We start from the raw sequence: 11,509 nt of genomic DNA, 5'->3' as shown, positions 1-11,509 counted from the left end.
CCTGGAATATGAGATTGCACAGATCTGCCTTCATGGGCACTGGTGACTAAAATGGGAACAGTTTAATGAATCGCAAGTCAGATCCTGTATATAAAGTCCACATCACAAGGAGATGGCCAGGCCTCTGCTCAGCACAGGAAGATTTATCTTCCCTGGGTTAGACCATGACCCCGTGCTCCCTCACCCTCCTTTCACACCAATAACAATGTTATCTCCCTCCCTAAAGGGCCCACGAGGTCTTATTCGAGACCCTTTAAAATCTGGAGCCAGATTATTCTCCAAGTGTCTAAATGACGTTTTAATTGCACCCGTCACAGTGAGGCGCCACTTTAACTCTTTCAGGGGAAAGTAAACAGTTTCACAAAGACAGGCTGAATTAGGAAGAATGCATGATCATTGTCCTTGACACCCAAGTCCAAATGCCTGGCCGGCTGAGAGAACTAGATTCGTGTCACCATCATCCCTCAGTCAGGGGAGCTTAGATGAATGCAAAGAATGAGTCTGCATTGAGGGCAGCCCTCCCACCCAGAGTGCATCCCAGCCACCCTGGTGTCTGCCGTTCTCCCATTGTAGACCCTTTCTTTGGCTTAAGTCTTTGTGCCCCACTCCCCGCCCGTTTGGGGCTATCTATCATTACCTCTTAATGTGAATAAATCTGTCCAAGTGTTAGGTATGAGGAGTCTGAACCAGAATCTGTCAACATCCTTCCACTCCAGTGAGCCTGAGTCCATAAGTACCTTTTCAATGACCTTCACTTCTCTTCCTTTTGTCTGTGGCCAAATCCCTGTCCCATCCCCCAGAAGTGCAGAAACAATTTCTTAACGGGTCTTGCCACAGACATATTAGATGCACCCTACACTTTCCAATCTCTTTATTTGTTGCCATTCAGTCCAGCAGGAAGGAAGGCCTCCTCCCCATATCCAGCTATCTAATTGTATCCACCTCAAAGATTCCTCACTTCCGTGGGGACTTCCTACCTCAGGAAAACTCTCCTTAGAGTTTCTCTGCTAAAGGAGTGGAAGAATGGTCTGCTTCTGGTGGAATCCTGGGTGCTGAGACCTGCAACCTGGGGCCTTGGAGGGACACCGTCTTTGTCTCCCTTGATGAGCTTTGCCTGGGTTTCCCCTCCCTTGCTTTCTCTCCATGGAAGGCATTCACATCCCAGCATAAGAGGTGACACTCCCCACATATAAGACACTCAAGATGTTGAGCTCAAAGCTCAAACACAGCCGTCAAGCCTTTCTCTTTATCCTCATTTCCAAGAGAGCAGTATTCTCTTCTTACAGGGAAAACGAGAGAATAAGCATGTAATGAAAGGCATCTGACCCTCAGCTTCCTTCAGAGAGATAAAAGGAAACAATGGGGATTTGGGTTTACTGGAGAGCATTTTTCCCCTTTAAACTGAGCAGATACTGTTCAGTCCCACCCAATTCATACCAAATGGGAAAAGAAAAATTAAAGAAAGCCTCCAAACTCATTTTTAGGAGAAATCTTCTGATTTATAGATATTAATTTAAATCTAAAAACAAACAAATAAAAAGCAACATGGGCCAGTGTGTACCTGTTGCCTCAGATGGATGACATTAGGGTATGAATTTGAGTTAATAATTCCCAAAATATATGTTATGACATTACAAATTTCTTAGATGTTTTAGGTTCCATGGTCCTGTAAGTTCAGAAAACAATGATCTAAATAATGTGAAACAAATTTCTCATCTCAATCTTTCATCTTTACGAATGCGCATTGCGAATTTCTAAGAGGGACATGTAGGAGGCAGGGTTTTCTAAATATCAATTACCTTGAGACTCTTTCTTCCAGAACCATCTCAAGGGGCTGCTGAGCCACAAAACAAGCTTGGGGAGTGCTGGCCCAGAGAAAAGGGATCTCAAAAGCTGCCCACACTGCTCAAATTGCTGGCTTTAGGCCAGGGACACAAAAGACGGCTTTGTGGTCCACACAAGGCCCAGTCAGCCTCCCATGAGGCTACCCTGAGGTGTGGGGACAAAGCTCTTTCTAGTAATAAACTGTTCCTTTGCTGGGCCTTGCACATCTGTCTCCTCTGGGGCCCCACAGTGTGACCACAGTAGGTCTTTCCTTCTTATCTCAACAAACATTAGGTGTGAGGGAAAACAGAGATGCAAAGACACACACCTTTTCTTACAAAACTTCAGATTTTGGAGGAAAGCAGAGGTTCAGACAGAAAAGTGCAGAAAGCTAAGACAACTGTTTTAACTACGGTTTGTGCATAGTGTCATAGGAATGAAAGAGGCGCACCCAAATTTGAGAATCAAGAAAGACTTCGAGAACTTGTCAGAAAGTCAAGGGCAACAGTGTTCCAGAAAGAGAAAGGCCATACAGCAGTGGTTCTCAACCAGGGGCAATTTTGCTCCCTCAGGGGATATATATTTGGCAATGTCTGGACACAGTTTCGATTGTCATAATGGAGGAAAGGATGGACTTGTTACCGCATCCAGTGGGTAGAGGCCAGGGATGCTGCTAATCATCTTACAATGTACAGGGAAACCTAACAACAAAGATTTATCTCTCTCAAAGGTCAATAGCGTTAGGGCTGAGAAGCCCTGCCATCAGCAAAGCACAGAGGGTTGAGGACAGGCTAACCTGGGGATCTGCACGTGTCTGGTGTTGCTTATCAGGGCTGGTAGAGACCCATCTCCCTCTCTCCCCACACCCAGATTACAAACTCCTCAAAAGCACTGACTTGCCCTGTTGGTGTTCATATTTCCAAGGCCTTGACTATGGTAAGTACAAAATGAAGGAGTGAAATAGGTTTCCCAAGGAGCAATGTCGATAATAATGAACACAGGTGTATGAAGTTCCTGTGGCAGCCATAACAAATTACCGCAACTTGGTGGCTGCAAACAACACTTACAGTTCTGGGGGTCAGAAGTCTGAAATCAACATGTTGGCAGGATTTGTTCCTTCTGGATGCTCTTAGGGAGAATCCTTCCTTGTCTCTTCTGGTGACTCCAGGTGTTGCTTGGCTTGTGGAAGCATAATTCTAATCGCTGCCTCCATCTTCCCATGAGTCTTCACTTGGCCTTTTCCTGTATGTCTGTGTCTTCTCCTCTTCTGTTTCTAACAAGGACATGTGTCACTGGATTTAGAGTCCACTCGGTTAATCCAGGATGATCTCATCTTGAGATCCTTAACATAATTCCATCTGCAAAGACCCATTTTCCAGATCAGGTGACATTCAGAGGTACTGGGAATTAGGACTTGAACATAGCCTTTAGGGGGCCACCATTTAAGGCTACAACAGGGGCTACATGCCTGGAAGGCAGAACAAGAGAAACACTCATAGGAGGGGAAGAGTGAATCCTTCACCCGGCGAACGGTTTCTCCAAGAGTTGGCCACTTCTGGTTCTCACTTCAATAAGACAGCAAGATAAAACAGCAGGGGCATTTCATTTTGAAGCACAAAATATTTGTGTACAGAATATATGAGTACAAAATATTTTCAATGATAAAAGACCCTGTCAAGGAGAAAGCTCAGGGAGTCCACAAAAACGCCACCTAATTCACACGATATCCCTAGATTTCAGGTCTCTAAAATGCACTCTGCACAAGGACTTCATCCGTGCCACTGGCGGAGAGCCTCATTTTCCTGAGAGTAGAGAGTAAAACTTGAGAAGCTCTCTCCAAAGCTCTAGATGCCACAAAGTAGCTCAGTCTAAGCCCAGTCCCCAAAATAAGGAACACTGGGCCTCTGTTTTAAACTTGGCCCTGTCACCTTAAATTATCCCCGCTTCTTGTCTTGACACAACCTCGAAAGGCTGCTCCTCAGACGTGGTTGCATCAAAGCTGCATTGGTGCAAAAGGGGCATATTTTAAAATGACAGATCTGAGAAGCAAGCCCTCAATAGTCTAAATGAATATATTATTTTAAAGATGGAAATGACTCCTGGAATACCCTGTAATCCAACACTTCTCAATAAATCTCATGTAACAAATTCTCCACAGATCTGAAGACCTGATCTTGGGGTAAGCAAGCGTGTCCTGGAGCCACAGTGGAGGGAGAATTGAAATAAGTGCTGCAGAAGACAGGGGACCAAGGGTGCCTTTGAAAGTGACTCTAAGATCATGTCACCAAAGCAAGTATGAGTTAGAGGAGGGAGATGAATGACCAATTTAACTGAGCTCCCCTCGGCCCTCCAGTTGGTAAAGATGAGACTTTCCCACTTTATACAAATACTCTGGTTCCTTGTTCCCCTGAAAGACTGGAGGCTGGGTGGGAAGGTTTTCCACTCTGAATGGCTTTCAATGTAATAATACTTAATACTCCTTTTTGAAACAGTTTCCTCTTTTTATGAATATTTTCATGGGACTGTAACCCATTTGTACATAAAATTGGTTGAAAGTGACATGTTGAAAAGTCCAGCAAACACTACAGTGTGCTCTATTTTCAAGGAATATAAAATTGGGCTCTGTCTGACACCTTGAGTGCGCTTGTGAAAACAGAATGTCACATCTCAAAGGGTTATTCTTGATAGTTTAAAAAAATAAAATAAAATAAACAGACCTTTCTAGGCAAACAGCCCTTTTGTACTCTAGTTTCCATGGAGACACTGGCAATTGTACTTTTCATGGCATGGTCTTTTTCACTGGGTTTTTTAAAAGTCTGGCTTAGGCAGCTGACCTAGTGACCCTCAGAATTCGGGAAATAATCTTTATCAAAGCAGCATATGATATTCTGATAGATCCTAAAGATAGTACCCATGCTATAGACCTAGTTCAAGAAAAGAAGATGTGTAATTGTTGTACAAGTTGGAGGAAGTGGTCATCATTTTGTCCAGAGCAATGCTGCTATGATAATCCAGTTTATCCAATGTCCCTACTTTGAAAATTCCTGGATTTAAAGAACCAAACATATACTATTTAGAAAACTTAGTATTAGAAGAGTTCCTAATACTATATGTCAATACTCCCCTCTCCAGGAGGTGGAGCCTAACTTCCATCCCCTTGATAGTGTCTGGACTTAGTGACTCACTTCCAAGAAATAGAGTACAGAGAGGGATAAATCATAACTTAACAGTGAAAAAACCTGGTAGACACGAACTTAACAAGTGATGAAGTTTGATATCCTCAGTGATAAGTCATGTTGACCTCATGTCCTCCCCGACATGACATGAGTAGAAGGGCACTTCACCTCTGTAGAATTCTTCCCCTAAACACAAAACCCCAACCTAATCATCGAACAAAAGAGAAACATCAGACAAACACCAACTGAGGGACATTCTACAAAACACTTGACTAGTAATCTTCAAACTTGTCAAGATCATAAAAAGCAAGGAAAGTGAGAGACTGTCATAGGTCAGAGAAGACTAAGGAGACATCATGACAAAATGCAATTGATTTCCTGGATTTGATCCCATTATGTGAAAAAGACACTATGGGAAAACTAGTTAACTGCAAATAAAGTCTGTGGTTCAGTGAATAGTATGGTATCAGTGTGAATGACTCAGTTTTGACAAATGAGCCATGCTTACCTGTTCGAGACAGGAAAATGAGTGAGGAGTACATGGGAACTCTCTCTACTATCTTTACAACTTTCCTATAAATGTAAAATTATTTTAACATTTAAGAGTATATCTTAAAATTAAAATAATTTAGCACACTTTCAAGGCTTAAAAGAAAACGACCAAACAAAAAGATAAGAGAAAGTGCCATATTTTTGTGTAACAAGGTGGACTCATTTCCAGATGACAATACTGAGACAGGATTAGAAAAGTAGAAAACAAAAGTAAAGACCATGCAGTTGGACACAAAGTCTAAATCCTAACAGAAAATCAGAGTTGGAGAAGAGTCCAAAACCAACAGGCAGATTGTTTCCTATTGCCCAGGACATGGGTCCTTAAACTATGATTGGAATCAAAATCTTTGAGGAAGCTTTGTAAAAATGCAGATTCCTGGGCCACACCTTCTTGAGTCTTGTTTTTTTTAAATTATTTTATTGAGGTCATAATGGTTTATAACATTGTGTAATATTATTATTTATTAGTTTCTGTATAGACTGCATCGTGCTCACCACCAATAGTCTAATTTTTATCTTGATTCTAAATCAATAGCTATGAGACAGGACAGGATCCAGGCATGCACACTTCACAAAGACATCATTGCCTCTCTGTAGGAAAGCACACAGACTCTCAAAGAAGTGGAGTCTCTTTCTGCTGCCTTTGAATCTTGGCTGGTATTGGGCTTTGACCAATTGAATGCCCCAGAAGTGTCTCTACATAGCCATGATGATTAATGTTATGTGTCAATTTAACTTGGTCATGGGATGCCCAGATATTGAGTCAAATAGTATCCTAGGTGTGTACATGAGGGTGTTCTTGGATAAGATTAACATTTGAATTGGTAAATTGAGTAAAGCAGATTGCTCTCCCTGATGTGGGTGGGCCTCATTCAATCAGTTGAAGGCCTGAATAGAACAAAAAAGCTGACCCCCCCACCCCCGCATGAGAGAGAATTCCTCCTGAGTAACTGCTTTCAAGATGGGATATCAGTTTTTTTCTGCCTTCAGATTCTAACTGAAACACAGGCTCTTCCTTTGCCTTGAGACTGCCAGCCTTTGGACTGGAACTACACTATCAGCTCTCTTGGGTCTCCCACTGCAAATCTTGGGACTTATCAACCTTCATAAGTGCATGAGCCAATTCCTTATAATAAATCTCTCTCTATATATATATATGTATACATATATGTATGTGTGTGTGTGTGTGCATATAACACATCCTCTTGGTTCTGTTTCTCTGGAGAACCTTAACTAATACACTAACTTATAAGGTGAAGCATTAGAGACCTACAGCTTTTTTGTTCATTTATTTGGAGAGCTCCTTCTTGTTACCCAGCCACCAGCATGTGAGGAAGCCTAAGTGGTTTCATGGAGAGACCCCATGGAGGAAGGCTGAGGCCCCCACCAGAAGGTCTGGTTGAGCTCACAGCTGACAGCCAGCCCAATTGAAGGCCATTAGAGTGAGCCATCCTGGAGTCCCAGCTCCAAGTTAGCCTCCAGATGTCTTCAGCCCCAGGCAATATCCTGTGAAACAGAAGAACTGCTCAGCTGAGCCCAATCAACTCACAGAATCATGAGAAAAAATAAACGGAGTTATCACAAAGACTAACCGGAACTCACTCCTGGAAGGGTTTGATAAGGACACACAGATGGAGACAGAGGCCAGGATGGAGGCAACAAGAACAGACGCATGTGGGTGGGTGTCATCCTGTGCTGGGAGAATCTTCTTTAAACTATTGTTTACTTAATTTCTTTTGGTGTAGAAAAGTATTACCATTATACCAATTATGTAAAAATGTACAAAGAAGAAACCAAAGCCTAACTTATCAGAACTAAATAGCTTATGAATGCTTTTTCTAAATAAAAGACAGGTCTCTTTCCTAAGAGGAATTTTGCCACCACCTTTTAAGAAAAATTTTTTTTCTTCCCATCTCTATATTTATCAGCCTTTTGAATTAAAGGGGGAGGGGGTATTTTTTTAATTAATTCTTTGTTTATTCCCTGTTAGTGGGGAGCAGGGCATATTAGAGAGCAATATTAACTCTTTATTTATGAAGCATATCAAAACTTTGTAATAACTTTTGAAAGTCTTTTCCCACTCCATTATTTGCATTTAAATTTAGCATATGTTTTTGACATGTAGAAACTGTAAATGTTATTAAATTAGCGTTTTTTTACCTTTGCAATTCATCTCATTGTTTTTATGTTCTGAAAAGTATTACACATCTGGATATAAGAGAATTTCCTATATTTCCTTCTAGTTTTTTCAAGGTTTCACAAATTGGTGAAAACATAGTCCATCTGGAATTTACTGTGATGTATGAGCTCCTTGGAAGGCCCCTCTTTCATCCTAGGGAGACTGTCTCTCTCGTCTTAAAGGCTCATTTCCTTGAATCTAGTATGATACAAAAAGAATAATTTAAATTGAATTTTAAAATAACATCGAAAGATAAAAATTATACAATTTATACCAACAGCAAGCATGCTCTAGAGAGAATAGTTTAAAAACTAGAATGTCCTTATAAATATTAGTAAGCACTCACTAAATAAAATATTTGAAAGCCTAAATACTTAAAAAAGAAACATGTGAAAGAAACCTCAAATCTACCACTTACTAGCTGTGTGATCTTAGGCAAGACCCTTAACTTTCCTGAGCCCCAATTTCCACCTCTGCAAAATGCTAACGATAACACCTATCTTGAAAGATTGTTACGAACACTAGATATAAAGCATGCACAGAACTCATTGCAGGGCCTAAATGTCAGCTATCGTAAATTTAAAGTGTATGTTCTTTCCTCCTCCATACTGCTTGGAAGTGTGTACATACTTACACTTTTATACGCACATACTATGCTAGACTCTATGGCTTTGTTTCTTATTTATCCCCCTTCTGGATGACAGTCCTTAATGGCTGGCCTGTGACTTTACTTCTGTATCCTTAGTTCCTGTTATGGCACCTAAAGTATAGTAGGCCCTCAACTAATTTGTGTTGAATGAATAAATACCTTTAAAATATCAAAGAAAAATATCAGTGAGTGCAGGAGACTATCATTCAAACCAAATACAAAAAAATTATTGAGTATCAGACTATGGAGGAAACATTTGCTAAATTTTTAAATAATCAATAAATACCCAAAGGACAAGATCTACAGATGTGACTAGGTGAAGCTGAGAAACCTTGTGGTCTATAAATATGTATTAATGTGAATGTTCACAGACTGCCCCTTGCCTGCCGCAACTGCCTGGGAAATTGTGTTCTGATTTTGCCCCCTCCTCTCCACCTCTTCCTGAGGAGCAATGGGCTCAGCAGGACTTGCTCCAAGACTGAGGGGTGCAGAATGGGAGAGCGACCGAGAAGAAAGAGACTAGAGGGTGAGGAGGAGTTAGGGAGAGGTTAGGACAATCTTCAGACAGCTGAGACTGGTTGGCAGGGGGAGGCAGAAACTTTCAAACGCACTCCAGAGTGGAGAGAAGAGTATAGTGGATCTCTGTATATCCATCACCTAACTACAATTATCTACATTTTCCAGGTCTTATTTTATGTAGTTCCCACCACTACTCTGTTTTTGGCTGAAGCATTTAAAAGCAAATTCCAGATATCATGTCATTTTACCTGGAAATACTTGAGTGTACATCTCTACTGATAAGGATCTAACATGATCTCCATGTTATCCTATCTAAAAAAATTAAAAAGTCCTTCTATCAAGTAAATCCAGTCCATATTCAAAGCTCCTTTTTCTTTCTAAAATGGAAAGAAGGATACTTTGATGAGAGAGGGGTATTTTTGGAGAATGAGACAATTTGAAGAGTGTGGGATATGAGAAACCAGAAGTCTGTAAGAAGGGAATATGAAACATGTTGCTGAGCAGTATGTAGACGGTCCCCTTAAACTCCTTCTAGAGGCAAGCATACAGATTGGGATTCTTCTTAGTTTTGGGCTACAGTAGTTTATCTCAAGAATAGTCTAATCAGTCACGGATTCAACCAGGCTGCACATCACCACAACAAAAGGAAATTAAGAGACCAACTGTCTGTTGCCAAAAATATTCTTTATCATATATGACAAAGGGTAGTTAGCCATCACAGAAAACAAAATAAAAGTTTAAATTCACAGGAAAAAATATCAAGACCCATAGTGAGTTGAACAGTGGCCCTTCCCCCAAAAATGTATGCCCATGTCCTAATGCCTGAAACTATTATCTTACTGGGAAAAAGGGTCTTTGCAGATGTAATTAAATTAAGGTCCTTGAGTGAGAAGACTGTCCTGGATTATGCAGGTGGGCCCTTATCTAATGACAGGTATCCTTATAAGATCGACCTACAAAGGAGAAAATGCACACGGAGTTGGAGATGTGAAGACAGAACAAAGAGATGTGGCCACAAGATGAGCACAAGAAACAGGAAGGGACGAGGAGTGGATTATTCCCTAGAGCCTCCAGAGGGAGTATGGCCCTGTGGAGACCTCGATTTCAGACTTCTAGTCTCCAGAACTGTGAGAGAATAAATAAATTTCCGTTGTTTTGAGACACCAACTTTGTGGTAATAGGAAAGCCACCATTGGAAACTAATACAAATCCAAGGAGAATCATGGGCAAGGTAGAGGAAGAAAGAAAAGACAGAGCCCTCCATTGAGCCTTCCAATAGAGACATTGCAGAAGTTCAGTGGTGACTGGAAAGTTGAGTTCCAGGTAGGATTTAGGGAGAAAGGGAAAAGTCTAGATGGGTAGGAAGAACGAATAGCATGAGAAGTCTTTAGGGCCTCGAGGGGAAGTTTGAACTTAACCTGAGGACAACAACAAGCCCCTGAAGAGGCCATTTCACAAGTGACACAGGAAGGGGTATGAACAGAGGGCTCAAGAAGAAACAGAAATAATAAATGAAAACCAAGAGTGTCCATCCTCAGTCTTATCACTCAGTGATACACTTGCTGAATCATTGACGCTAAATGAAGAGTTTACACACTAATGAGCAGGACAGATGTTAATAAAAGACACATCAATGAATATACAATTACGGGCTGACATAAATGCCCTGAAAAAGGGAAATTCAGTTCTGTGAGTTTCACTCCTGTCCTAAACCAGGGGGCAGAAGGACTTCCCTAAGGAGTTCAGCTTCAGCTCAGAAGTGAAGGAGTATTGCGTTCACCAGGCATCTTACAGTTTATCACAATGTGGGGGACACATTTCATTTTTTTCTTTTAAAACAAAAATTAAAAAGAGTGTGATAATTGTGTTTTATAATAAGAATAGATATTTGGTCTTTCTCCTCATTTGTGCCACGGAGCTCCTAAAGCTCTTAGAATTTCCTAGTAGATAAGAGCAATAAAGGGATCTTCTGTTATGTTAATGAGGTGACTTCTGGAAAGCACCTAAGAATGGCTGCTGGTTGCCAGGAGCACTAACTCTGTGATTAGAGGGTTGGAACTTTTATTCCTACTCCCCTGACTTCTGGGGAGAAGAGACAGGGCTGGAGGTTGAGTCAATCACCAATGGCCAATGGTTTAATCAATCACACCTATTTAATGAAGCCTCCATTAAAACCCCAAAAGGGCAGGGTTTGGAGAGCTTCCAGCTTGGTAAACCAGAACGCATCCACGTGCCACCTTGTGGTCCCCAAACTCCACGAAGACAGAAGATCTTTTGTCTGGGACCTTGCTCTATGTGTCTCTTCATCCGGCTGTTGATTCACACCCTTTAATAGCCTTTGTAATAGACCAGTAATCTAGTGAGGTAACACATTTCCTGAGTTTCATGAGCCACTCTAGCAAATTAATTGAACCCAAGGAGGGGGTCATGGGAACCTCTGATTTATAGTCACTCAGTCAGAAGCACAGGTGACAACCTAGACTTGCTATTGGAATCTGAAGTAGAGGGCAGTCAAGGGACTGAGCCCTTAATTTGTGGAATCTGATGCTGTCTCCAGGTAGACAGTGTCAGAATTGAGCTGAATTGCAGGACGAGCAGCCGGTGTCAGAG

At 41.4% G+C, this 11,509-nt stretch overlaps 1 long non-coding RNA gene across 1 annotated transcript in view; it reads right to left on the bottom strand.

The window, feature by feature from the left end:
• LOC139044895 (uncharacterized) overlaps window positions 1-11,509 on the bottom strand; it is a 28,376-nt gene that overhangs the window by 3,541 nt on the left and 13,326 nt on the right. Inside the window, exon 2 of the long non-coding RNA XR_011502353.1 lies at window positions 2,892-3,097. This is a non-coding gene — a long non-coding RNA (uncharacterized lncRNA). The remainder of the gene's footprint in view (window positions 1-2,891; window positions 3,098-11,509) is intronic.

Source organism: Equus asinus, chromosome 3, assembly GCF_041296235.1.
Source record: "Equus asinus isolate D_3611 breed Donkey chromosome 3, EquAss-T2T_v2, whole genome shotgun sequence".
Classification (NCBI taxonomy): Eukaryota; Metazoa; Chordata; class Mammalia; order Perissodactyla; family Equidae; genus Equus; species Equus asinus.
This window is presented reverse-complemented; position numbering and strand designations above follow the sequence as displayed.